The sequence below is a fragment of the Tachypleus tridentatus genome, chromosome 4 (assembly GCF_004210375.1).
Source record: "Tachypleus tridentatus isolate NWPU-2018 chromosome 4, ASM421037v1, whole genome shotgun sequence".
Classification (NCBI taxonomy): Eukaryota; Metazoa; Arthropoda; class Merostomata; order Xiphosura; family Limulidae; genus Tachypleus; species Tachypleus tridentatus.
This window is the reverse complement of record NC_134828.1, coordinates 108,014,622-108,042,611: the sequence shown is the minus strand read 5'-3', so window position 1 is coordinate 108,042,611 and position 27,990 is coordinate 108,014,622. Positions and strand designations below refer to the sequence as shown.

At 35.4% G+C, this 27,990-nt stretch overlaps 6 non-coding genes across 6 annotated transcripts; all 6 read right to left on the bottom strand.

The window, feature by feature from the left end:
* Positions 1-1,942: 1,942 nt before the first annotated feature.
* On the bottom strand, positions 1,943-2,026 carry TRNAL-CAG (transfer RNA leucine (anticodon CAG)). The gene has a single exon. It is a non-coding gene; the product is annotated as a tRNA-Leu (tRNA).
* A 2,622-nt stretch (positions 2,027-4,648) lies between these two features.
* On the bottom strand, positions 4,649-4,732 carry TRNAL-CAG (transfer RNA leucine (anticodon CAG)). Its single transcript has one exon. It is a non-coding gene; the product is annotated as a tRNA-Leu (tRNA).
* A 5,330-nt stretch (positions 4,733-10,062) lies between these two features.
* TRNAL-CAG (transfer RNA leucine (anticodon CAG)) lies at positions 10,063-10,146 on the bottom strand. Its single transcript has one exon. It is a non-coding gene; the product is annotated as a tRNA-Leu (tRNA).
* A 5,326-nt stretch (positions 10,147-15,472) lies between these two features.
* Positions 15,473-15,556, bottom strand: TRNAL-CAG (transfer RNA leucine (anticodon CAG)). The gene has a single exon. It is a non-coding gene; the product is annotated as a tRNA-Leu (tRNA).
* A 5,330-nt stretch (positions 15,557-20,886) lies between these two features.
* TRNAL-CAG (transfer RNA leucine (anticodon CAG)) lies at positions 20,887-20,970 on the bottom strand. Its single transcript has one exon. It is a non-coding gene; the product is annotated as a tRNA-Leu (tRNA).
* A 5,331-nt stretch (positions 20,971-26,301) lies between these two features.
* On the bottom strand, positions 26,302-26,385 carry TRNAL-CAG (transfer RNA leucine (anticodon CAG)). Its single transcript has one exon. It is a non-coding gene; the product is annotated as a tRNA-Leu (tRNA).
* Between the last annotated feature and the right edge of the window lie 1,605 nt (positions 26,386-27,990).

Sequence of the window (27,990 nt, the reverse complement as noted above, 5' to 3'; positions counted from 1 at the left end):
TTAAACATTTCCGATATTACTAAAAGTGACTTGTTTTTCCTACATTTCTCATAAAACCTTTACTGTGCTGCTTAATCTTCGTTAAATGCATATTTCTACATAAACTTTCTGTTATTCTTCATATTTTCGATAGTTCAAAAAGGTGTTTATTGTCCCGACCTACAAAATTGTAGGTACTAAGAGGAACACCAACACAGACAGGTTATAATTACTGTTCTGAAGCCTTTTGTAAACATCGTTGGTAGAAAAAACTTCGCAGAATATTTATGAGGAACCTGCTTTTTTTAATTGATTTTCTCCAAAAACAAAAACTTCTAAAACTATATCATATATCTACCACACCTTTTGTGGAACAATCTCAGAAGTACCAAATTTTAATTACTGAAGAAAACATATCACAATCAAATTTCTCTTCTTATTTACGTGTATCTATACAAATATAGCGAGATCTCCTTATAAACAACTTGTCGAGTGTACTGCATCAGAGAAATGCAATCGTTTCTTCGTAGGCCGTTTTCAAACTTCCGAAGAACATATTCCTCGTACATTTGGAACTGATATTAATGATACAAATAGCAGCTTTTCTCCTTTCTAGCCTTAGAAAAATTAATTTTTGAAGGTAATGAAGCAATATTTAAAGGTTTCTGTGAGGGGTCCAGTTGGAACCCATACCTGATAAATCAGACTGCTTCTTTCACGCTTGGCCATCATCTTCTTATTTTTTAAAATTTTGATATAACTTTTAAATTGTCCTGTGATAAGCGTGATGTTTCTGAAGTCGCATTGATCAGTCAGACACGTGTGATCACGATTTAATCACATTACTTTTGTTTAACAACTTCTTTTTTCCAATGTTATCGGTCTCACATTACACAATTCTACTTTGCCCGTCACGAATGAACTGTACCAATTGTTATTTTAAACTCAAAATCTGGAAATAACGGCGGCAGATAGATCAAGAAGCTTTACCGTAAATGTAAGCTATGAGAATGGACTTAATCAATTAACGATTGTAAAGTTCCGACAAAACGACTTTTAAATTCCTGTGAAATAGTTCAATTCGTTCGTAAATAACGTTTCTCCAGTTTATATGTTTCTCACTTAAAAGAATCTAAACTTTGGGTTCTTTTCTTTGTCTCTTTCGAGGAAGAAGACCTTTCTATCAATCATTCCATTAATCTTTCTGTACCGTTCTGGTTACTCACCAAATGAAATTTAGGTCGACAATAAGAAGAAACGGAAAATACTTTAGTGACTATCTTTCATATTCACATAATTAAATATTATTGCGAACGAAAAATCACGCGCACCAATTCCGCTTTTTCTAGTTATTTCTTCTACATTCCTAAATTTTAACATACAACATAGACTTGGCACATAAAAGTTCTCTTATTCTTTATTTTTTGGTGGATAAACGTGATTCATATTTTAAGGAGTATAGTTATTATGTTTCATAATGTGCTCTAAAATAAGGTGTTTACTTATTCAATCGCCAAATTATAGAAAATATAAGTGTGAAGGAGAATTCTAAACAGTTTGGGTTTGTTCATCTTACATCTATGGAGTAAGGGCATATGAAATTTATAAGACTTGTTTTCATAAAATCGACCTTTGTAAGATAATTATGAGTAAAATATGCTATTTTCTCCCTGACAGTGTCATAAAGAATATCACCTGAAATTATACTCTATTTTCAGTACACATCTTTTGTTTCTTTTGTAGAGATATCACAATTATTATATTTTGATAGTAAAGCAATTAATAATCAAATTTATGTAGTTCATTCCATACCTATAACAAGTTTTCGCTTTTAACACTTTCCTTCAAATGAAATCATATTATTGTTGTCCTTTTCAAACCTTAACTACTAATACCTGAATTTTTCTCCACCACTTGAGTCACGTAAACGTACGAATGAAAAGAGGTAAAACGTTAATTTCAATGTCAGGAGTGGGATTCGAACCCACGCCCGGAAAACCGGACTGCGACCTGAACGCAGCACCTTAGACCGCTCGGCCATTCTAACGTATTTCTATTGAAATTTACATCTCTTCGGATGGTGTCGCCTTCACTAGTTAAGAACGTGTTATCCATCTTTCTCCACATCTTTTGTTCTTTAATATTTTTCATTTTCAAATCTTGTCGCTATGTCCATAAACTACACAGGTGTCCTTTAACTGACACATGATGAAAGACTAAACAGCCACATAACCCTCAACAGATAGAAACTCAAAGTATCGAATAAACAGACAGCTTAAGTTGCTTTACCTTGAATGAAAACGTAAGAATTGACTTAGTCAATTAATGATCGAAATTTTATAGAAAAGCGAACGAAAACTTCCTGACAAGAGTTCCGTTATTTTGTGATTGACATTTATATGGTGCAAGTATCATTTTTATATAATAATTTTCAGATGTATATAACCGAATAAAAAATTATTTTTGTTGTTCTTTTAGCAAGCAGAACATAACATCCTTCACCTCTTTAACAGTTATTAATATAAATCTAAATATTGTTTGGAAAATTATACTTTTAATGGTGAGTTTCCTAAAACCTTATCCGATTTATTTAGGTTTACTAACTCAATTAACTTTTCTAAGTCGTCAAAAGTATGAATGTATATGGTTGCGAACTGGAAATTTTCTGAGGTAATTTTCAGAGGGTGCTTTCTCATCTATTTAGGGAGCGACCTAAACAAAAAAGTTTAAACATTTCCGATATTACTAAAAGTGACTTGTTTTTCCTACATTTCTCATAAAACCTTTACTGTGCTGCTTAATCTTCGTTAAATGCATATTTCTACATAAACTTTCTGTTATTCTTCATATTTTCGATAGTTCAAAAAGGTGTTTATTGTCCCGACCTACAAAATTGTAGGTACTAAGAGGAACACCAACACAGACAGGTTATAATTACTGTTCTGAAGCCTTTTGTAAACATCGTTGGTAGAAAAAACTTCGCAGAATATTTATCAGGAACCTGCTTTTTTAATTGATTTTCTCGAAAACCAAAAACTTCTAAAATTATATCATATATCTAGCACACCTTTTGTGGAACGATCTCAGAAGTACCAAATTTTAATTACTGAAGAAAACATATCACAATCAAATTTCTCTTCTTACTTACGTGTATCAATACAAATACAGCGAGATCTCCTTATAAACAACTTGTCGAGTGTACTGCATCAGAGAAATGCAATCGTTTCTTCGTAGGCCGTTTTCAAACTTCCGAAGAACATATTCCTCGTACATTTGGAACTGATATTAATGATACAAATAGCAGCTTTTCTCCTTACTAGCCTTAGAGAAATTAATTTTTGAGGGTAATGAAGCAATATTTAAAGTTTTGTGTGAGGTGTCTAGTTGGAACCCATACCTGATAAATCAGACTGCTTCCTTCACGCATGGCCATCATCTTCTTATTTTTTAAAATTTTGATATAAATTTTAAATTGCCCTGTGATAAGCGTGATGTTCGTGAAGTCGCATTGATCAGTCAGACACGTGTGATCACGATTTAATCACATTACTTTTGTTTAACAACTTCTTTTTCCAATGTTATCGGTCTCACACCACTCAATTCTACTTTGCCCGTCACGAATGACCTGTACCAATTGTTATTTTAAACTCAAAATCTGGAAATAACGGCGGCAGATCGATCAAGAAGCTTTACCGTAAATGTAAGCTATGAGAATGGACTTAATCAATTAACGATTGTAAAGTTCGGACAAAACGACTTTTAAATTCCTGTGAAATAGTTCAATTCGTTCGTAAATAACGTTTCTCCAGTTTATATGTTTCTCACTTAAAAGAATCTAAACTTTGGGTTCTTTTCTTTGTCTCTTTCGAGGAAGAAGACCTTTCTATCAATCATTCCATTAATCTTTCTGTACCGTTCTGGTTACTCACCAAATGAAATTTAGGTCGACAATAACAAGAAACGGAAAATACTTTAGTGACTATCATTCATATTCACATAATTAAATATTATTGCGAACGAAAAATCACGCGCACCAATTCCGCTTTTTTCTAGTTATTTCTTCTACATTCCTAAATTTTAACATACAACATAGACTTGGCACATAAAAGTTCTCTTATTCTTTATTTTTACGTGGATAAACGTGATTCATATTTTAAGGGAGTATAGTTATTATGTTTCATAATGTGCTCTAAAATAAGGTGTTTACTTATTCAATCGCCAAATTATAGAAAATATAAGTGTGAAGGAGAATTCCTAAACAGTTTGGGTTTGTTCATCTTACATCTATGGAGTAAGGGTATATGAAATTTATAAGACTTGTTTTCATAAAATCGACCTTTGTAGGATAATTATGAGTAAAATATGCTATTTTCTCCCTGATAGTGTCATAAAGGATATCACCTGAAATTATACTCTATTTTCAATACACATCTTTTGTTTCTTTTGTAGAGATATCACAATTATTATATTTTGATAGTAAACCAATTAATAATCAAATTTATGTAGTTCATTCCATACCTATAACAAGTTTTCGCTTTTAACACTTTCCTTCAAATGAAATCATATTATTGTTGTCCTTTTCAAACCTTAACTACTAGTACCTGAATTTTTCTCCACCACTTGAGTCACGTAAACGTACGAATGAAAAGAGGTAAAACGTTAATTTCAATGTCAGGAGTGGGATTCGAACCCACGCCCGGAAAACCGGACTGCGACCTGAACGCAGCACCTTAGAACGCTCGGCCATTCTAACGTATTTCTATTGAAATTTACATCTCTTCGGATGGTGTCGCCTTCACTAGTTAAGAACGTGTTATCCATCTTTCTCCACATCTTTTGTTCTTTAATATTTTTCATTTTCAAATCTTGTCGCTATGTCCATAAACTACACAGCTGTCCTTTAACTGACACATGATGAGAGACTAAACAGCCACATAACCCTCAACAGATAGAAACTCAAAGTATCGAATAAACAGACAGCTTAAGTTGCTTTACCTTGAATGAAAACGTAAGAATTGACTTAGTCAATTAATGATCGAAATTTTATAGAAAAGCGAACGAAAACTTCCTGACAAGAGTTCCGTTATTTTGTGATTGACATTTATATGGTGCAAGTATCATTTTTGTATAATAATTTTCAGATGTATATAGTTTACCATAACCGAATAAACAATTATTTTTGTTGTTCTTTTAGCAAGCAGAACATAACATCCTTCACCTCTTTAACAGTTATTAATATAAATCTAAATATTGTTTTGGAAAATTATACTTTTAATGGTGAGTTTCCTAAAACCTTATCCGATTTATTTAGGTTTACTAACTCAATTAACTTTTCTAAGTCGTCAAAAGTATGAATGTATATGGTTGCGAACTGGACATTTTCTGAGGTAATTTTCAGAGGGTGCTTTCTCATCTAATTAGGGAGCGACCTAAACAAAAAGTTTAAACATTTCCGATATTACTAAAAGTGACTTGTTTTTCCTACATTTCTCATAAAACCTTTACTGTGCTGCTTAATCTTCGTTAAATGCATATTTCTACATAAACTTTCTGTTATTCTTCATATTTTCGATAGTTCAAAAAGGTGTTTATTGTCCCGACCTACACAATTGTATGTACTAAGAGGAACACCAACACACACAGGTTATAATTACTATTCTGAGGCCTTTTGTAAACATCGTTGGTAGAAAAAACTGATCAGAATATTTATGAGGAACCTGCTTTTTTTTTTATTAATTTTTTCCAAAAAAAAAAACTTCTAAAATTATATCATACATCTAGCACACCTTTTGTGGAACGATCTCAGAAGTACCAAATTTTAATTACTGAAGAAAACATATCACAATCAAATTTCTCTTCTTAATTACGTGTATCTATACAAATACAGCGAGATCTCCTTATAAACAACTTGTCGAGTGTACTGCATCAGAGAAATGCAATCTTTTCTTCGTAGGCCGTTTTCAAACTTCCGAAGAACATATTCCTCGTACATTTGGAACTGATATTAATGATACAAATAGCAGCTTTTCTCCTTACTAGCCTTAGAGAAATTAATTTTTGAGGGTAATGAAGCAATATTTAAAGTTTTGTGTGAGGTGTCTAGTTGGAACCCATACCTGATAAATCAGACTGCTTCCTTCACGCATGGCCATCATCTACTTATTTTTTAAAATTTTGATATAAATTTTAAATTGTCCTGTGATAAGCGTGATGTTTGTGAAGTCGCATTGATCAGTCAGACACGTGTGATCACGATTTAATCACATTACTTTTGTTTAACAACTTCTTTTTCCAATGTTATCAGTCCAACACTACACAATTCTACTTTGCCCGTCACGAATGAACTGTACCAATTGTTATTTTAAACTCAAAATCTGGAAATAACGGCGGCAGATCGATCAAGAAGCTTTACCGTAAATGTAAGCTATGAGAATGGACTTAATCAATTAACGATTGTAAAGTTCGGACAAAACGACTTTTAAATTCCTGTGAAATAGTTCAATTCGTTCGTAAATAACGTTTCTCTAGTTTATATGTTTCTCACTTAAAAGAATCTATACTTTCGGTTCTTTTCTTTCTCTCTTTCGAAGAAGAAGAACTTTCTATCAATCACTCCATTAATCTTTCTGTACCGTTCTGGTTACTCACCAAATGAAATTTACGTCGACAATAAGAAGAAACGGAAAATACTTTAGAGACTATCTTTCATATTCACATAATTTAATATTGTTGCGAACGAAAAATCACGCGCACCAATTCCGCTTTTCTAGTTATTTCTTCTACATTCCTAAATTTTAACATACAACATAGACTTGGCACATAAAAGTTCTCTTATTCTTTATTTTACGTGGATAAACGTGATTCATATTTTAAAACAGTATAGGTATTATGTTTCATAATGTGCTCTAATATAAGGTGTTTACTGATTCAATCGCCAAACTATAGAAAATATAAGTGTGAAGGAGAATTCCTAAACAGTTTGGGTTTGTTCATTTTACATCTATGGAGTAAGGGTATATGAAATTTATAAGACTTGTTTTCATAAAATCGACCTTCGTAGGATAATTATGAGTAAAATATGCTATTTTCTCCTGATAGTGTCAAGAAGCAGGGTTCTTAACTGGTGCCTGCACCCCTAGGGGTGCGAAGATGATTCCCAAGTGGTGCGAGGATGCCCATGAATAATTAAAGCAAATCTATATTTTTACATAAGAGTATGCTTTATATTTCTCCTAAGAAGAAACATTTTTGCTTCAGCAGTGTTCCGAGATAAAGTTAAACCTAAACCTGATTTCCTAATGAAGTGGTAAAGTTGCATCAGATTCCAATACAGGGTAAACAAACGGGTATGTCATTTGGATAGACAAGGAAGGAACGCGTACAGGACACGTGCGCAACACGGAGAGAGAGGGAGGTTATCATCACGTCTCAGTCCACACCACCCATCCGTGCCATCAACACGTGAGTTATGGTCTCCCTGTTTCAATGTTGTTGTTTTTTTTCTGATGCATAACAGTAGGGTGGAAGATTGGTTATGTATTATTTCAGATTTTGCTTTCTACACATTTATTTAAATGAGCGATGGGTTGTTTACATAACATACATCATCACTGTAGCAGTGTAGCCGTTACAATATTTTCATAGAATGTATTGTCATGCCTACAAATCTACTGATTAAACCAGGTATTTCAGTCTCTCCATCACATATTTTAGAGGTAATTCATAAAAAAAAGAAAACACCTACACATGAATGTGTTTCTTTTCCAGATTTGTCTGCAGTATGTCGAAGAAACGAAAGTGGAATGACGAATATGTCAAGTTTGGTTTCATCTGTACTACAGAGAAGGATGGGACACAACGTCCACAGTGTATCCTGTGCAGCACACTCTTCTCCAATGCGAACTTGAAGCCATCAAAGCTTGATGAACATTTCAAGAACAAACATGGTGGCAGGGATGCAGGAAGTGACATTGTGACATTAAGGGTCAAAAGAGCTAGGTTTGATCAGGTTGGCACATTGCCGACTTATGGATTTTCGCCAACAGAGAAACCTTTACTGCGTGCTTCTTATGAAGTTGCATACCAGATTGCTAAATCAAAGAAACCCCATACAATTGGTGAGGAACTGATCAAGCCATGTGCCCTTGAAATGGCAAAGATTGTTCTCGGCAAGGAAGCTGAGAAGAAACTCCAACAAGTGTCTTTGTCAAATGATGTAATCCATAACCGAATCATCGACATGAGTGTTGACATCCTGGAACAAGTTGTAGCTGACATCAAGGCTAGTCCAGTTAAGATTAGCCTACAAGTGGATGAATCAACAGATGTATCCAACTGTTGTCAGCTATTGGCAGTAGTTCGTTACGTGAAGGAGAAAAAAGTGGAAAAAAGTTTCCTTTTCTGTCAGTCCTTAAAGACAACTGCACAAGCTATAGATGTGCTTAACAAAATACAAGAACTTTTCTCAAGAAACGAACTTCACCTTGACAAAATTGGTTTAATATGTACAGATAGTGCACCAGCAATGCTGGGCAATCGTTCTGGGTTTGCTGCATTAATGAGGAAAGAAGTTCCTAATCTGAAAATCACTCACTGCTTTCTTCATCGTCACTCTCTTTCAGCAAAGACATTGCCCCCAGATCTCAAGAAAACTCTGGATATTTGTGTCAAGGTTGTAAACTTTATTCGCAGCCGAGCTTTGAATCATCGATTGTTTCAGTCACTTTGTGAGGAAATGGGTCAGGAACACACTGTTCTTTTGTATCACACTGAGGTGAGGTGGTTGTCACGTGGTCCTGTGCTGTTTCGTGTGTTTGAACTGAGAGGAGAAATTCACCAGTTTCTCCGTGAAAGGGTACAAGAACTGGCTATATATTTCAAAGAACCTAGTTTTGCTCAGATGCTTGCCTATTTGGCTGATGTGTTTTTAGCTCTCAATGAACTCAATCTCTCTCTGCAAAGAAGGGGACTCAACATTGTGACTGCAAGCGCTAAATTGGCTGCATTCAAAGAAAAACTTGTCTTGTGGATAAAGTGTGTGAAGATGGGGAATTTGGCAAATTTCCCCTGCCTGGAAGAGACAGTCGCAGAAAATTCTACCCTGCATCCAGACTTTGTTGCAAAAGTTGTTGAACATATGCAGATGCCGCGTACTTCATTTGAGGGTTACTTCTCGTGTGGAGAGCTGCAAACCTATGACAACTGGATCCTGAATCCTTTCATGCAGAATTTGGAAGATGTCAGCGGCATCAAGGAAGATCTCATCGACCTTAGACACAATCGTGAAATCCAAATGGAGTTCACCAATAGTCAGCTGGAACACTTCTGGGCTTCTCAGCTGGAAGCATATTCTGCATTAGCGAAGAAAGCTCTTGAAGTGCTGTTACCATTTGCAACTACTTACTTGTGTGAACAAGGATTTTCTTGTCTACTTCACATACAAACAAAATGCAGAAATTGGCTGAATTCTGAACATGACATGCGAGTGGCACTTAGTACAAAGACGCCAAGATTTGATGCCATCATAGAGAAAAAACAGCAGCAACGAAGTCACTAAGTTTACTGTGCATTACAGGCTAAATAAAAAATCATTAACAAAATTGAAATTAATTTTTCATTATGTACCCTGAATTTTTGTCTTGAAAATAGGTATGCTGTATGTATGAAGATTTAAAAAAAAATTTTGATTACATCAACTTTGTATTTTTAGCTTTTTTTATATTTAAGTTTCCAGGTGGTGCGAGAAATGATTACTAATTTAAATGAAGTGCAAACACTGAAAAAGGTTAAGAACCACTATCATAAAGGATATCACCTAAAATTATACTCTATTTCCAGTGCACATATTTTGTTTCGTTTGTAGAGATATCACAATTATTATATTTTGATAGTAAAGCAATTAATAATCAAATTTATGTAGTTCATTTTCCCACCTAGAACAAGTTTTCGCTTTTAACACTTTCCTTCGAATGAAATCATGTGATTGTTGTCCTTTTCAAACCTTAACTACTGGTACCTGAATTTTTCTTCACCACTTGAGTCACGTAAACGTACGAATGAAAAGAGGTAAAACGTTAATTTCAATGTCAGGAGTGGGATTCGAACCCACGCCCGGAAAACCGGACTGCGACCTGAACGCAGCACCTTAGACCGCTCGGCCATCCTGACGTATTTCTATTGAAATTTACATCTCTTCGGATGGTGTCGCCTTCACCAGTTAAGAACGTGTTATTCATCTTTCTCCACATCTTTTGTTCTTTAATATTTTTCATTTTCAAATCAGTCGCTATGTCCATAAACTACACAGGTGTCATTTAACTGACACATGATTAGAGACTAAACAGCCACATAACCCTCAACAGATAGAAACTCAAAGTATCGAAAAAACAGACAGCTCAAGTTACTTTACCTTGAATGAGAATGTCAGAATTGACTTAGTCAATTAATGATCGAAATTTTATAGAAATGCGAATGAAAACTTCCTGACAAGAGTTTCGTTATTTTGTGATTGTCATTTATATGGTGCAAGTATCATTTTTGTATAATAATTTTCAGATGTATATAGTTTACCATAACCGAATAAACAATTATTTTTGTTGTTCTTTTAGCAAGCAGAACATAACATCCTTCACCTCTTTAACAGTTATTAATATAAATCTAAATATTGTTTGGAAAATTATACTTTTAATGGTGAGTTTCCTAAAACCTTATCCGATTTATTTAGGTTTACTAACTCAATTAACTTTTCTAAGTCGTCAAAAGTATGAATGTATATGGTTGCGAACTGGACATTTTCTGAGGTAATTTTCAGAGGGTGCTTTCTCATCTACTTAGGGAGATCTACTAAACAAAGAGTTTAAACATTTCCGATATTCCTAAAAGTGACATGTATTTCCTACATTTCTCATAAAACCTTTACTGTGCTGCTTAATCTTCGTTAAATGCATATTTCCACAAAAACTTTCTGTTATTCTTCATATTTTCGATAGTTCAAAAAGGTGTTTATTGTTCCGACCTACACAATTGTATGTACTAAGAGGAACACCAACACAGACAGGTTATAATTACTGTTCCGAGGCCTTTTGTAAACATCGTTGGTAGAAAAAACTTCGCAGAATATTTATGAGGAACCTGCTTTTTTTAATTGATTTTCTCCAAAAACAAAAACTTCTAAAACTATATCATATATCTACTACACCTTTTGTGGAACGATCTCAGAAGTACCAAATTTTAATTACTGAAGAAAACATATCACAATCAAATTTCTCTTCTTACTTACGTGTATCAATACAAATACAGCGAGATCTCCTTATAAACAACTTGTCGAGTGTACTGCATCAGAGAAATGCAATCTTTTCTTCGTAGGCCGTTTTCAAACTTCCGAAGAACATATTCCTCGTACATTTGGAACTGATATTAATGATACAAATAGCAGCTTTTCTCCTTACTAGCCTTAGAGAAATTAATTTTTGAGGGTAATGAAGCAATATTTAAAGTTTTGTGTGAGGTGTCTAGTTGGAACCCATACCTGATATATCAGACTGCTTCCTTCACGCATGGCCATCATCTACTTATTTTTTAAAATTTTGATATAAATTTTAAATTGTCCTGTGATAAGCGTGATGTTTGTGAAGTCGCATTGATCAGTCAGACACGTGTGATCACGATTTAATCACATTACTTTTGTTTAACAACTTCTTTTTTCCAATGTTATCGGTCTCACACCACACAATTCTACTTTGCCCGTCACGAATTAACTGTACGAATTGTTATTTTAAACTCAAAATCTGGAAATAACGGCGGCAGATCGATCAAGAAGCTTTACCGTAAATGTAAGCTATGAGAATGGACTTAATCAATTAACGATTGTAAAGTTCGGACAAAACGACTTTTAAATTCCTGTGAAATAGTTCAATTCGTTCGTAAATAACGTTTCTCTAGTTTATATGTTTCTCACTTAAAAGAATCTATACTTTCGGTTCTTTTCTTTCTCTCTTTCGAAGAAGAAGAACTTTCTATCAATCACTCCATTAATCTTTCTGTACCGTTCTGGTTACTCACCAAATGAAATTTACGTCGACAATAAGAAGAAACGGAAAATACTTTAGAGACTATCTTTCATATTCACATAATTTAATATTGTTGCGAACGAAAAATCACGCGCACCAATTCCGCTTTTCTAGTTATTTCTTCTACATTCCTAAATTTTAACATACAACATAGACTTGGCACATAAAAGTTCTCTTATTCTTTATTTTTACGTGGATAAACGTGATTCATATTTTAAAACAGTATAGGTATTATGTTTCATAATGTGCTCTAATATAAGGTGTTTACTGATTCAATCGCCAAACTATAGAAAATATAAGTGTGAAGGAGAATTCCTAAACAGTTTGGGTTTGTTCATTTTACATCTATGGAGTAAGGGTATATGAAATTTATAAGACTTGTTTTCATAAAATCGACCTTCGTAGGATAATTATGAGTAAAATATGCTATTTTCTCCCTGATAGTGTCAAGAAGCAGGGTTCTTAACTGGTGCCTGCACCCCTAGGGGTGCGAAGATGATTCCCAAGTGGTGCGAGGATGCCCATGAATAATTAAAGCAAATCTATATTTTTACATAAGAGTATGCTTTATATTTCTCCTAAGAAGAAACATTTTTGCTTCAGCAGTGTTCCGAGATAAAGTTAAACCTAAACCTGATTTCCTAATGAAGTGGTAAAGTTGCATCAGATTCCAATACAGGGTAAACAAACGGGTATGTCATTTGGATAGACAAGGAAGGAACGCGTACAGGACACGTGCGCAACACGGAGAGAGAGGGAGGTTATCATCACGTCTCAGTCCACACCACCCATCCGTGCCATCAACACGTGAGTTATGGTCTCCCTGTTTCAATGTTGTTGTTTTTTTCTGATGCATAACAGTAGGGTGGAAGATTGGTTATGTATTATTTCAGATTTTGCTTTCTACACATTTATTTAAATGAGCGATGGGTTGTTTACATAACATACATCATCACTGTAGCAGTGTAGCCGTTACAATATTTTCATAGAATGTATTGTCATGCCTACAAATCTACTGATTAAACCAGGTATTTCAGTCTCTCCATCACATATTTTAGAGGTAATTCATAAAAAAAAAGAAAACACCTACACATGAATGTGTTTCTTTTCCAGATTTGTCTGCAGTATGTCGAAGAAACGAAAGTGAAATGACGAATATGTCAAGTTTGGTTTCACCTGTACTACAGAGAAGGATGGGACACAACGTCCACAGTGTATCCTGTGCAGCACACTCTTCTCCAATGCGAACTTGAAGCCATCAAAGCTTGATGAACATTTCAAGAACAAACATGGTGGCAGGGATGCAGGAAGTGACATTGTGACATTAAGGGTCAAAAGAGCTAGGTTTGATCAGGTTGGCACATTGCCGACTTATGGATTTTCGCCAACAGAGAAACCTTTACTGCGTGCTTCTTATGAAGTTGCATACCAGATTGCTAAATCAAAGAAACCCCATACAATTGGTGAAGAACTGATCAAGCCATGTGCCCTTGAAATGGCAAAGATTGTTCTCGGCAAGGAAGCTGAGAAGAAACTCCAACAAGTGTCTTTGTCAAATGATGTAATCCATAACCGAATCATCGACATGAGTGTTGACATCCTGGAACAAGTTGTAGCTGACATCAAGGCTAGTCCAGTTAAGATTAGCCTACAAGTGGATGAATCAACAGATGTATCCAACTGTTGTCAGCTATTGGCAGTAGTTCGTTACGCGAAGGAGAAAAAAGTAGAAGAAAGTTTCCTTTTCTGTCAGTCCTTAAAGACAACTGCACAAGCTATAGATGTGCTTAACAAAATACAAGAAGTTTTCTCAAGAAACGAACTTCACCTTGACAAAATTGGTTCAATATGTACAGATGGTGCACCAGCAATGCTGGGCAATCGTTCTGGGTTTGCTGCATTAATGAGGAAAGAAGTTCCTAATCTGAAAATCACTCACTGCTTTCTTCATCGTCACTCTCTTTCAGCAAAGACATTGCCCCCAGATCTCAAGAAAACTCTGGATATTTGTGTCAAGGTTGTAAACTTTATTCGCAGCCGAGCTTTGAATCATCGATTGTTTCAGTCACTTTGTGAGGAAATGGGTCAGGAACACACTGTTCTTTTGTACCACACTGAAGTGAGGTGGTTGTCACGTGGTCCTGTGCTGTTTCGTGTGTTTGAACTGAGAGGAGAAATTCACCAGTTTCTCCGTGAAAGGGTACAAGAACTGGCTATATATTTCAAAGAACCTAGTTTTGCTCAGATGCTTGCCTATTTGGCTGATGTGTTTTTAGCTCTCAATGAACTCAATCTCTCTCTGCAAAGAAGGGGACTCAACATTGTGACTGCAAGCGCTAAATTGGCTGCATTCAAAGAAAAACTTGTCTTGTGGATAAAGTGTGTGAAGATGGGGAATTTGGCAAATTTCCTCTACCTGGAAGAGACAGTCGCAGAAAATTCTACCCTGCATCCAGACTTTGTTGCAAAAGTTGTTGAACATATGCAGATGCTGCGTACTTCATTTGAGGGTTACTTCTCGTGTGGAGAGCTGCAAACCTATGACAACTGGATCCTGAATCCTTTCATGCAGAATTTGGAAGATGTCAGCGGCATCAAGGAAGATCTCATCGACCTTAGACACAATCGTGAAATCCAAATGGAGTTCACCAATAGTCAGCTGGAACACTTCTGGGCTTCTCAGCTGGAAGCATACCCTGCATTAGCGAAGAAAGCTCTTGAAGTGCTGTTACCATTTGCAACTACTTACTTGTGTGAACAAGGATTTTCTTGTCTACTTCACATCCAAATAAAATGCAGAAATTGGCTGAATTCTGAACATGACATGCGAGTGGCACTCAGTACAAATACGCCAAGATTTGATGCCATCATAGAGAAAAAACAGCAGCAACGAAGTCACTAAGTTTACTGTGCATTACAGGCTAAATAAAAATCATTAACAAAATTGAAATTAATTTTTCATTATGTACCCTGAATTTTGTCTTGAAAAAAGGTATGCTGTATGTATGAAGATTTAAAAAAAAATTTGATTACATCAACTTTGTATTTTTAGCTTTTTTTATATTTAAGTTTCCAGGGGGTGCGAGAAATGATTACTAATTTAAAAGAAGTGCAAACACTGAAAAAGGTTAAGAACCACTGTCATAAAGGATATCACCTAAAATTATACTCTATTTCCAGTGCACATATTTTGTTTCGTTTGTAGAGATATCACAATTATTATATTTTGATAGTAAAGCAATTAATAATCAAATTTATGTAGTTCATTCCACACCTAGAACAAGTTTTCGCTTTTAACACTTTCCTTCGAATGAAATCATGTGATTGTTGTCGTTTTGAAACCTTAACTTCTGGTACCTGAATTTTTCTTCACCACTTGAGTCACGTAAACGTACGAATGAAAAGAGGTAAAACGTTAATTCCAATGTCAGGAGTGGGATTCGAACCCACGCCCGGAAAACCGGACTGCGACCTGAACGCAGCACCTTAGACCGCTCGGCCATCCTGACGTATTTCTATTGAAATTTACATCTCTTCGGATGGTGTCGCCTTCACCAGTTAAGAACGTGTTATTCATCTTTCTCCACATCTTTTGTTCTTTAATATTTTTCATTTTCAAATCTTGTCGCTATGTCCATAAACTACACAGGTGTCATTTAACTGACACATGATTAGAGACTAAACAGCCACATAACCCTCAACAGATAGAAACTCAAAGTATCGAAAAAACAGACAGCTCAAGTTACTTTACCTTGAATGAGAATGTCAGAATTGACTTAGTCAATTAATGATCGAAATTTTATAGAAAAGCGAATGAAAACTTCCTGACAAGAGTTTCGTTATTTTGTGATTGTCATTTATATGGTGCAAGTATCATTTTTGTATAATAATTTTCAGATGTATATAGTTTACCATAACCGAATAAACAATTATTTTTGTTGTTCTTTTAGCAAGCAGAACATAACATCCTTCACCTCTTTAACAGTTATTAATATAAATCTAAATATTGTTTTGGAAAATTATACTTTTAATGGTGAGTTTCCTAAAACCTTATCCGATTTATTTAGGTTTACTAACTCAATTAACTTTTCTAAGTCGTCAAAAGTATGAATGTATATGGTTGCGAACTGGACATTTTCTGAGGTAATTTTCAGAGGGTGCTTTCTCATCTACTTAGGGAGCGACCTAAACAAAGAGTTTAAACATTTCCGATATTACTAAAAGTGACATGTTTTTCCTACATTTCTCATAAAACCTTTACTGTGCTGCTTAATCTTCGTTAAATGCATATTTCCACAAAAACTTTCTGTTATTCTTCATATTTTCGATAGTTCAAAAAAGGTGTTTATTGTTCCGACCTACACAATTGTATGTACTAAGAGGAACACCAACACAGACAGGTTATAATTACTGTTCCGAGGCCTTTTGTAAACATCGTTGGTAGAAAAAACTTCGCAGAATATTTATGAGGAACCTGCTTTTTTTAATTGATTTTCTCCAAAAACAAAAACTTCTAAAACTATATCATATATCTACCACACCTTTTGTGGAACGATCTCAGAAGTACCAAATTTTAATTACTGAAGAAAACATATCACAATCAAATTTCTCTTCTTACTTACGTGTATCAATACAAATACAGCGAGATCTCCTTATAAACAACTTTTCGAGTGTACTGCATCAGAGAAATGCAATCTTTTCTTCGTAGGCCGTTTTCAAACTTCCGAAGAACATATTCCTCGTACATTTGGAACTGATATTAATGATACAAATAGCAGCTTTTCTCCTTACTAGCCTTAGAGAAATTAATTTTGAGGGTAATGAAGCAATATTTAAAGTTTTGTGTGAGGTGTCTAGTTGGAACCCAAACCTGATAAATCAGACTGCTTCCTTCACGCATGGCCATCATCTACTTATTTTTTTAAATTTTGATATAAATTTTAAATTGTCCTGTGATAAGCGTGATGTTTGTGAAGTCGCATTGATCAGTCAGACACGTGTGATCACGATTTTATCACATTACTTTTGTTTAACAACTTCTTTTTCCAATGTTATCGGTCTCACACCACTCAATTCTACTTTGACCGTCACGAATTAACTGTACGAATTGTTATTTTAAACTCAAAATCTGGAAATAACGGCGGCAGATAGATCAAGAAGCTTTACCGTAAATGTAAGCTATGAGAATGGACTTAATCAATTAACGATTGTAAAGTTCGGACAAAACGACTTTTAAATTCCTGTGAAATAGTTCAATTCGTTCGTAAATAACGTTTCTCTAGTTTATATGTTTCTCATTTAAAAGAATCTATACTTTCGGTTCTTTTCTTTCTCTCTTTCGAAGAAGAACTTTCTATCAATCACTCCATTAATCTTTCTGTACCGTTCTGGTTACTCACCAAATGAAATTTACGTCGACAATAAGAAGAAACGGAAAATACTTTAGAGACTATCTTTCATATTCACATAATTTAATATTGTTGCGAACGAAAAATCACGCGCACCAATTCCGCTTTTTCTAGTTATTTCTTCTACATTCCTAAATTTTAACATACAACATAGACTTGGCACATAAAAGTTCTCTTATTCTTTATTTTTACGTGGATAAACGTGATTCATATTTTAAAACAGTATAGGTATTATGTTTCATAATGTGCTCTAATATAAGGTGTTTACTGATTCAATCGCCAAACTATAGAAAATATAAGTGTGAAGGAGAATTCCTAAACAGTTTGGGTTTGTTCATTTTACATCTATGGAGTAAGGGTATATGAAATTTATAAGACTTGTTTTCATAAAATCGACCTTCGTAGGATAATTATGAGTAAAATATGCTATTTTCTCCCTGATAGTGTCAAGAAGCAGGGGTTCTTAACCAGGGGTGCCCGCACCCCTAGGGGGTGCGAAGATGATTCCCAAGTGGTGCGAGGATGCCCATGAATAATTAAAGCAAATCTATATTTTTACATAAGAGTATGCTTTATATTTCTCCTAAGAAGAAACATTTTTGCTTCAGCAGTGTTCCGAGATAAAGTTAAACCTAAACCTGATTTCCTAATGAAGTGGTAAAGTTGCATCAGATTCCAATACAGGGTAAACAAACGGGTATGTCATTTGGATAGACAAGGAAGGAACGCGTACAGGACACGTGCGCAACACGGAGAGAGAGGGAGGTTATCATCACGTCTCAGTCCACACCACCCATCCGTGCCATCAACACGTGAGTTATGGTCTCCCTGTTTCAATGTTGTTGTTTTTTTTCTGATGCATAACAGTAGGGTGGAAGATTGGTTATGTATTATTTCAGATTTTGCTTTCTACACATTTATTTAAATGAGCGATGGGTTGTTTACATAACATACATCATCACTGTAGCAGTGTAGCCGTTACAATATTTTCATAGAATGTATTGTCATGCCTACAAATCTACTGATTAAACCAGGTATTTCAGTCTCTCCATCACATATTTTAGAGGTAATTCATAAAAAAAAAGAAAACACCTACACATGAATGTGTTTCTTTTCCAGATTTGTCTGCAGTATGTCGAAGAAACGAAAGTGAAATGACGAATATGTCAAGTTTGGTTTCACCTGTACTACAGAGAAGGATGGGACACAACGTCCACCGTGTATCCTGTGCAGCACACTCTTCTCCAATGCGAACTTGAAGCCATCAAAGCTTGATGAACATTTCAAGAACAAACATGGTGGCAGGGATACAGGAAGTGACATTGTGACATTAAGGGTCAAAAGAGCTAGGTTTGATCAGGTTGGCACATTGCCGACTTATGGATTTTCGCCAACAGAGAAACCTTTACTGCGTGCTTCTTATGAAGTTGCATACCAGATTGCTAAATCAAAGAAACCCCATACAATTGGTGAAGAACTGATCAAGCCATGTGCCCTTGAAATGGCAAAGATTGTTCTCGGCAAGGAAGCTGAGAAGAAACTCCAACAAGTGTCTTTGTCAAATGATGTAATCCATAACCGAATCATCGACATGAGTGTTGACATCCTGGAACAAGTTGTAGCTGACATCAAGGCTAGTCCAGTTAAGATTAGCCTACAAGTGGATGAATCAACAGATGTATCCAACTGTTGTCAGCTATTGGCAGTAGTTCGTTACGTGAAGGAGAAAAAAGTGGAAGAAAGTTTCCTTTTCTGTCAGTCCTTAAAGACAACTGCACAAGCTATAGATGTGCTTAACAAAATACAAGAAGTTTTCTCAAGAAACGAACTTCACCTTGACAAAATTGGTTCAATATGTACAGATGGTGCACCAGCAATGCTGGGCAATCGTTCTGGGTTTGCTGCATTAATGAGGAAAGAAGTTCCTAATCTGAAAATCACTCACTGCTTTCTTCATCGTCACTCTCTTTCAGCAAAGACATTGCCCCCAGATCTCAAGAAAACTCTGGATATTTGTGTCAAGGTTGTAAACTTTATTCGCAGCCGAGCTTTGAATCATCGATTGTTTCAGTCACTTTGTGAGGAAATGGGTCAGGAACACACTGTTCTTTTGTACCACACTGAAGTGAGGTGGTTGTCACGTGGTCCTGTGCTGTTTCGTGTGTTTGAACTGAGAGGAGAAATTCACCAGTTTCTCCGTGAAAGGGTACAAGAACTGGCTATATATTTCAAAGAACCTAGTTTTGCTCAGATGCTTGCCTATTTGGCTGATGTGTTTTAGCTCTCAATGAACTCAATCTCTCTCTGCAAAGAAGGGGACTCAACATTGTGACTGCAAGCGCTAAATTGGCTGCATTCAAAGAAAAACTTGTCTTGTGGATAAAGTGTGTGAAGATGGGGAATTTGGCAAATTTCCCTACCTGGAAGAGACAGTCGCAGAAAATTCTACCCTGCATCCAGACTTTGTTGCAAAGTTGTTGAACATATGCAGATGCTGCGTACTTCATTTGAGGGTTACTTCTCGTGTGGAGAGCTGCAAACCTATGACAACTGGATCCTGAATCCTTTCATGCAGAATTTGGAAGATGTCAGCGGCATCAAGGAAGATCTCATCGACCTTAGACACAATCGTGAAATCCAAATGGAGTTCACCAATAGTCAGCTGGAACACTTCTGGGCTTCTCAGCTGGAAGCATACCCTGCATTAGCGAAGAAAGCTCTTGAAGTGCTGTTACCATTTGCAACTACTTACTTGTGTGAACAAGGATTTTCTTGTCTACTTCACATCCAAATAAAATGCAGAAATTGGCTGAATTCTGAACATGACATGCGAGTGGCACTCAGTACAAATACGCCAAGATTTGATGCCATCATAGAGAAAAAACAGCAGCAACGAAGTCACTAAGTTTACTGTGCATTACAGGCTAAATAAAAAGTCATTAACAAAATTGAAATTAATTTTTCATTATGTACCCTGAATTTTTGTCTTGAAGAAAGGTATGCTGTATGTATGAAGATTTAAAAAAAAAATTTGATTACATCAACTTTGTATTTTTAGCTTTTTTTATATTTAAGTTTCCAGGGGGTGCGAGAAATGATTACTAATTTAAAAGAAGTGCAAACACTGAAAAAGGTTAAGAACCACTGTCATAAAGGATATCACCTAAAATTATACTCTATTTCCAGTGCACATATTTTGTTTCGTTTGTAGAGATATCACAATTATTATATTTTGATAGTAAAGCAATTAATAATCAAATTTATGTAGTTCATTCCACACCTAGAACAAGTTTTCGCTTTTAACACTTTCCTTCGAATGAAATCATGTGATTGTTGTCCTTTTCAAACCTTAACTACTGGTACCTGAATTTTTCTTCACCACTTGAGTCACGTAAACGTACGAATGAAAAGAGGTAAAACGTTAATTCCAATGTCAGGAGTGGGATTCGAACCCACGCCCGGAAAACCGGACTGCGACCTGAACGCAGCACCTTAGACCGCTCGGCCATCCTGACGTATTTCTATTGAAATTTACATCTCTTCGGATGGTGTCGCCTTCACCAGTTAAGAACGTGTTATTCATCTTTCTCCACATCTTTTGTTCTTTAATATTTTTCATTTTCAAATCTTGTCGCTATGTCCATAAACTACACAGGTGTCATTTAACTGACACATGATTAGAGACTAAACAGCCACATAACCCTCAACAGATAGAAACTCAAAGTATCGAAAAACAGACAGCTCAAGTTACTTTACCTTGAATGAGAATGTCAGAATTGACTTAGTCAATTAATGATCGAAATTTTATAGAAAAGCGAATGAAAACTTCCTGACAAGAGTTTCGTTATTTTGTGATTGTCATTTATATGGTGCAAGTATCATTTTTGTATAATAATTTTCAGATGTATATAGTTTACCATAACCGAATAAACAATTATTTTTGTTGTTCTTTTAGCAAGCAGAACATAACATCCTTCACCTCTTTAACAGTTATTAATATAAATCTAAATATTGTTTGGAAAATTATACTTTTAATGGTGAGTTTCCTAAAACCTTATCCGATTTATTTAGGTTTACTAACTCAATTAACTTTTCTAAGTCGTCAAAAGTATGAATGTATATGGTTGCGAACTGGACATTTTCTGAGGTAATTTTCAGAGGGTGCTTTCTCATCTACTTAGGGAGCGACCTAAACAAAGAGTTTAAACATTTCCGATATTACTAAAAGTGACATGTTTTTCCTACATTTCTCATAAAACCTTTACTGTGCTGCTTAATCTTCGTTAAATGCATATTTCCACAAAACTTTCTGTTATTCTTCATATTTTCGATAGTTCAAAAAGGTGTTTATTGTTCCGACCTACACAATTGTATGTACTAAGAGGAACACCAACACAGACAGGTTATAATTACTGTTCCGAGGCCTTTTGTAAACATCGTTGGTAGAAAAAACTTCGCAGAATATTTATGAGGAACCTGCTTTTTTTAATTGATTTTCTCCAAAACCAAAAACTTCTAAAACTATATCATATATCTACCACACCTTTTGTGGAACGATCTCAGAAGTACCAAATTTTAATTACTGAAGAAAACATATCACAATCAAATTTCTCTTCTTACTTACGTGTATCAATACAAATACAGCGAGATCTCCTTATAAACAACTTGTCGAGTGTACTGCATCAGAGAAATGCAATCTTTTCTTCGTAGGCCGTTTTCAAACTTCCGAAGAACATATTCCTCGTACATTTGGAACTGATATTAATGATACAAATAGCAGCTTTTCTCCTTACTAGCCTTAGAGAAATTAATTTTTGAGGGTAATGAAGCAATATTTAAAGTTTTGTGTGAGGTGTCTAGTTGGAACCCAATCCTGATAAATCAGACTGCTTCCTTCACGCATGGCCATCATCTACTTATTTTTTAAAATTTTGATATAAATTTTAAATTGTCCTGTGATAAGCGTGATGTTTGTGAAGTCGCATTGATCAGTCAGACACGTGTGATCACGATTTTATCACATTACTTTTGTTTAACAACTTCTTTTTCCAATGTTATCGGTCTCACACCACACAATTCTACTTTGCCCGTCACGAATTAACTGTACGAATTGTTATTTTAAACTCAAAATCTGGAAATAACGGCGGCAGATAGATCAAGAAGCTTTACCGTAAATGTAAGCTATGAGAATGGACTTAATCAATTAACGATTGTAAAGTTCGGACAAAACGACTTTTAAATTCCTGTGAAATAGTTCAATTCGTTCGTAAATAACGTTTCTCTAGTTTATATGTTTCTCACTTAAAAGAATCTAAACTTTGGGTTCTTTTCTTTGTCTCTTTCGAGGAAGAAGACCTTTCTATCAATCATTCCATTAATCTTTCTGTACCGTTCTGGTTACTCACCAAATGAAATTTACGTCGACAATAAGAAGAAACGGAAAATACTTTAGAGACTATCTTTCATATTCACATAATTTAATATTGTTGCGAACGAAAAATCACGCGCACCAATTCCGCTTTTTTCTAGTTATTTCTTCTACATTCCTAAATTTTAACATACAACATAGACTTGGCACATAAAAGTTCTCTTATTCTTTATTTTTACGTGGATAAACGTGATTCATATTTTAAAACAGTATAGGTATTATGTTTCATAATGTGCTCTAATATAAGGTGTTTACTGATTCAATCGCCAAACTATAGAAAATATAAGTGTGAAGGAGAATTCCTAAACAGTTTGGGTTTGTTCATTTTACATCTATGGAGTAAGGGTATATGAAATTTATAAGACTTGTTTTCATAAAATCGACCTTCGTAGGATAATTATGAGTAAAATATGCTATTTTCTCCCTGATAGTGTCAAGAAGCAGGGGTTCTTAACCAGGGGTGCCCGCACCCCTAGGGGGTGCGAAGATGATTCCCAAGTGGTGCGAGGATGCCCATGAATAATTAAAGCAAATCTATATTTTTACATAAGAGTATGCTTTATATTTCTCCTAAGAAGAAACATTTTTGCTTCAGCAGTGTTCCGAGATAAAGTTAAACCTAAACCTGATTTCCTAATGAAGTGGTAAAGTTGCATCAGATTCCAATACAGGGTAAACAAACGGGTATGTCATTTGGATAGACAAGGAAGGAACGCGTACAGGACACGTGCGCAACACGGAGAGAGAGGGAGGTTATCATCACGTCTCAGTCCACACCACCCATCCGTGCCATCAACACGTGAGTTATGGTCTCCCTGTTTCAATGTTGTTGTTTTTTTTCTGATGCATAACAGTAGGGTGGAAGATTGGTTATGTATTATTTCAGATTTTGCTTTCTACACATTTATTTAAATGAGCGATGGGTTGTTTACATAACATACATCATCACTGTAGCAGTGTAGCCGTTACAATATTTTCATAGAATGTATTGTCATGCCTACAAATCTACTGATTAAACCAGGTATTTCAGTCTCTCCATCACATATTTTAGAGGTAATTCATAAAAAAAAAGAAAACACCTACACATGAATGTGTTTCTTTTCCAGATTTGTCTGCAGTATGTCGAAGAAACGAAAGTGGAATGACGAATATGTCAAGTTTGGTTTCACCTGTACTACAGAGAAGGATGGGACACAACGTCCACAGTGTATCCTGTGCAGCACACTCTTCTCCAATGCGAACTTGAAGCCATCAAAGCTTGATGAACATTTCAAGAACAAACATGGTGGCAGGGATGCAGGAAGTGACATTGTGACATTAAGGGTCAAAAGAGCTAGGTTTGATCAGGTTGGCACATTGCCGACTTATGGATTTTCGCCAACAGAGAAACCTTTACTGCGTGCTTCTTATGAAGTTGCATACCAGATTGCTAAATCAAAGAAACCCCATACAATTGGTGAGGAACTGATCAAGCCATGTGCCCTTGAAATGGCAAAGATTGTTCTCGGCAAGGAAGCTGAGAAGAAACTCCAACAAGTGTCTTTGTCAAATGATGTAATCCATAACCGAATCATCGACATGAGTGTTGACATCCTGGAACAAGTTGTAGCTGACATCAAGGCTAGTCCAGTTAAGATTAGCCTACAAGTGGATGAATCAACAGATGTATCCAACTGTTGTCAGCTATTGGCAGTAGTTCGTTACGTGAAAAAGAAAAAAGTGGAAGAAAGTTTCCTTTTCTGTCAGTCCTTAAAGACAACTGCACAAGCTATAGATGTGCTTAACAAAATACAAGAACTTTTCTCAAGAAACGAACTTCACCTTGACAAAATTGGTTCAATATGTACAGATGGTGCACCAGCAATGCTGGGCAATCGTTCTGGGTTTGCTGCATTAATGAGGAAAGAAGTTCCTAATCTGAAAATCACTCACTGCTTTCTTCATCGTCACTCTCTTTCAGCAAAGACATTGCCCCCAGATCTCAAGAAAACTCTGGATATTTGTGTCAAGGTTGTAAACTTTATTCGCAGCCGAGCTTTGAATCATCGATTGTTTCAGTCACTTTGTGAGGAAATGGGTCAGGAACACACTGTTCTTTTGTACCACACTGAAGTGAGGTGGTTGTCACGTGGTCCTGTGCTGTTTCGTGTGTTTGAACTGAGAGGAGAAATTCACCAGTTTTTCCGTGAAAGGGTACAAGAACTGGCTATATATTTCAAAGAACCTAGTTTTGCTCAGATGCTTGCCTATTTGGCTGATGTGTTTTTAGCTCTCAATGAACTCAATCTCTCTCTGCAAAGAAGGGGACTCAACATTGTGACTGCAAGCGCTAAATTGGCTGCATTCAAAGAAAAACTTGTCTTGTGGATAAAGTGTGTGAAGATGGGGAATTTGGCAAATTTCCCCTGCCTGGAAGAGACAGTCGCAGAAAATTCTACCCTGCATCCAGACTTTGTTGCAAAAGTTGTTGAACATATGCAGATGCTGCGTACTTCATTTGAGGGTTACTTCTCGTGTGGAGAGCTGCAAACCTATGACAACTGGATCCTGAATCCTTTCATGCAGAATTTGGAAGATGTCAGCGGCATCAAGGAAGATCTCATCGACCTTAGACACAATCGTGAAATCCAAATGGAGTTCACCAATAGTCAGCTGGAACACTTCTGGGCTTCTCAGCTGGAAGCATACCCTGCATTAGCGAAGAAAGCTCTTGAAGTGCTGTTACCATTTGCAACTACTTACTTGTGTGAACAAGGATTTTCTTGTCTACTTCACATCCAAACAAAATGCAGAAATTGGCTGAATTCTGAACATGACATGCGAGTGGCACTCAGTACAAAGACGCCAAGATTTGATGCCATCATAGAGAAAAAACAGCAGCAACGAAGTCACTAAGTTTACTGTGCATTACAGGCTAAATAAAAAATCATTAACAAAATTGAAATTAATTTTTCATTATGTACCCTGAATTTTTGTCTTGAAAAAAGGTATGCTGTATGTATGAAGATTTAAAAAAAATTTTGATTACATCAACTTTGTATTTTTAGCTTTTTTATATTTAAGTTTCCAGGGGTGCGAGAAATGATTACTAATTTAAAAGAAGTGCAAACACTGAAAAAGGTTAAGAACCACTGTCATAAAGGATATCACCTAAAATTATACTCTATTTCCAGTGCACATCTTTTGTTTCGTTTGTAGAGATATCACAATTATTATATTTTGATAGTAAAGCAATTAATAATCAAATTTATGTAGTTCATTCCACACCTAGAACAAGTTTTCGCTTTTAACACTTTCCTTCGAATGAAATCATGTGATTGTTGTCCTTTTCAAACCTTAACTACTGGTACCTGAATTTTTCTTCACCACTTGAGTCACGTAAACGTACGAATGAAAAGAGGTAAAACGTTAATTCCAATGTCAGGAGTGGGATTCGAACCCACGCCCGGAAAACCGGACTGCGACCTGAACGCAGCACCTTAGACCGCTCGGCCATCCTGACGTATTTCTATTGAAATTTACATCTCTTCGGATGGTGTCGCCTTCACCAGTTAAGAACGTGTTATTCATCTTTCTCCACATCTTTTGTTCTTTAATATTTTTCATTTTCAAATCTTGTCGCTATGTCCATAAACTACACAGGTGTCATTTAACTGACACATGATTAGAGACTAAACAGCCACATAACCCTCAACAGATAGAAACTCAAAGTATCGAAAAACAGACAGCTCAAGTTACTTTACCTTGAATGAGAATGTCAGAATTGACTTAGTCAATTAATGATCGAAATTTTATAGAAAAGCGAATGAAAACTTCCTGACAAGTGTTTCGTTATTTTGTGATTGTCATTTGTATGGTGCAAGTATCATTTTTGTATAATAATTTTCAGATGTATATAGTTTACCATAACCGAATAAACAATTATTTTTGTTGTTCTTTTAGCAAGCAGAACATAACATCCTTCACCTCTTTAACAGTTATTTATATCAAACTAAATATTGTTTGGAAAATTATACTTTTAATGGTGAGTTTCCTAAAACCTTATCCGATTTATTTAGGTTTACTAACTCAATTAACTTTTCTAAGTCGTCAAAAGTATGAATGTATATGGTTGCGAACTGGACATTTTCTGAGGTAATTTTCAGAGGGTGCTTTCTCATCTACTTAGGGAGCGACCTAAACAAAGAGTTTAAACATTTCCGATATTACTAAAAGTGACATGTTTTTCCTACATTTCTCATAAAACCTTTACTGTGCTGCTTAATCTTCGTTAAATGCATATTTCCACAAAAACTTTCTGTTATTCTTCATATTTTCGATAGTTCAAAAAGGTGTTTATTGTTCCGACCTACACAATTGTATGTACTAAGAGGAACACCAACACAGACAGGTTATAATTACTGTTCCGAGGCCTTTTGTAAACATCGTTGGTAGAAAAAACTTCGCAGAATATTTATGAGGAACCTGCTTTTTTTAATTGATTTTCTCCAAAACCAAAAACTTCTAAAACTATATCATATATCTACCACACCTTTTGTGGAACGATCTCAGAAGTACCAAATTTTAATTACTGAAGAAAACATATCACAATCAAATTTCTCTTCTTACTTACGTGTATCAATACAAATACAGCGAGATCTCCTTATAAACAACTTGTCGAGTGTACTGCATCAGAGAAATGCAATCTTTTCTTCGTAGGCCGTTTTCAAACTTCCGAAGAACATATTCCTCGTACATTTGGAACTGATATTAATGATACAAATAGCAGCTTTTCTCCTTACTAGCCTTAGAGAAATTAATTTTGAGGGTAATGAAGCAATATTTAAAGTTTTGTGTGAGGTGTCTAGTTGGAACCCAAACCTGATAAATCAGACTGCTTCCTTCACGCATGGCCATCATCTACTTATTTTTTTAAATTTTGATATAAATTTTAAATTGTCCTGTGATAAGCGTGATGTTTGTGAAGTCGCATTGATCAGTCAGACACGTGTGATCACGATTTAATCACATTACTTTTGTTTAACAACTTCTTTTTCCAATGTTATCGGTCTCACACTACACAATTCTACTTTGCCCGTCACGAATGAACTGTACCAATTGTTATTTT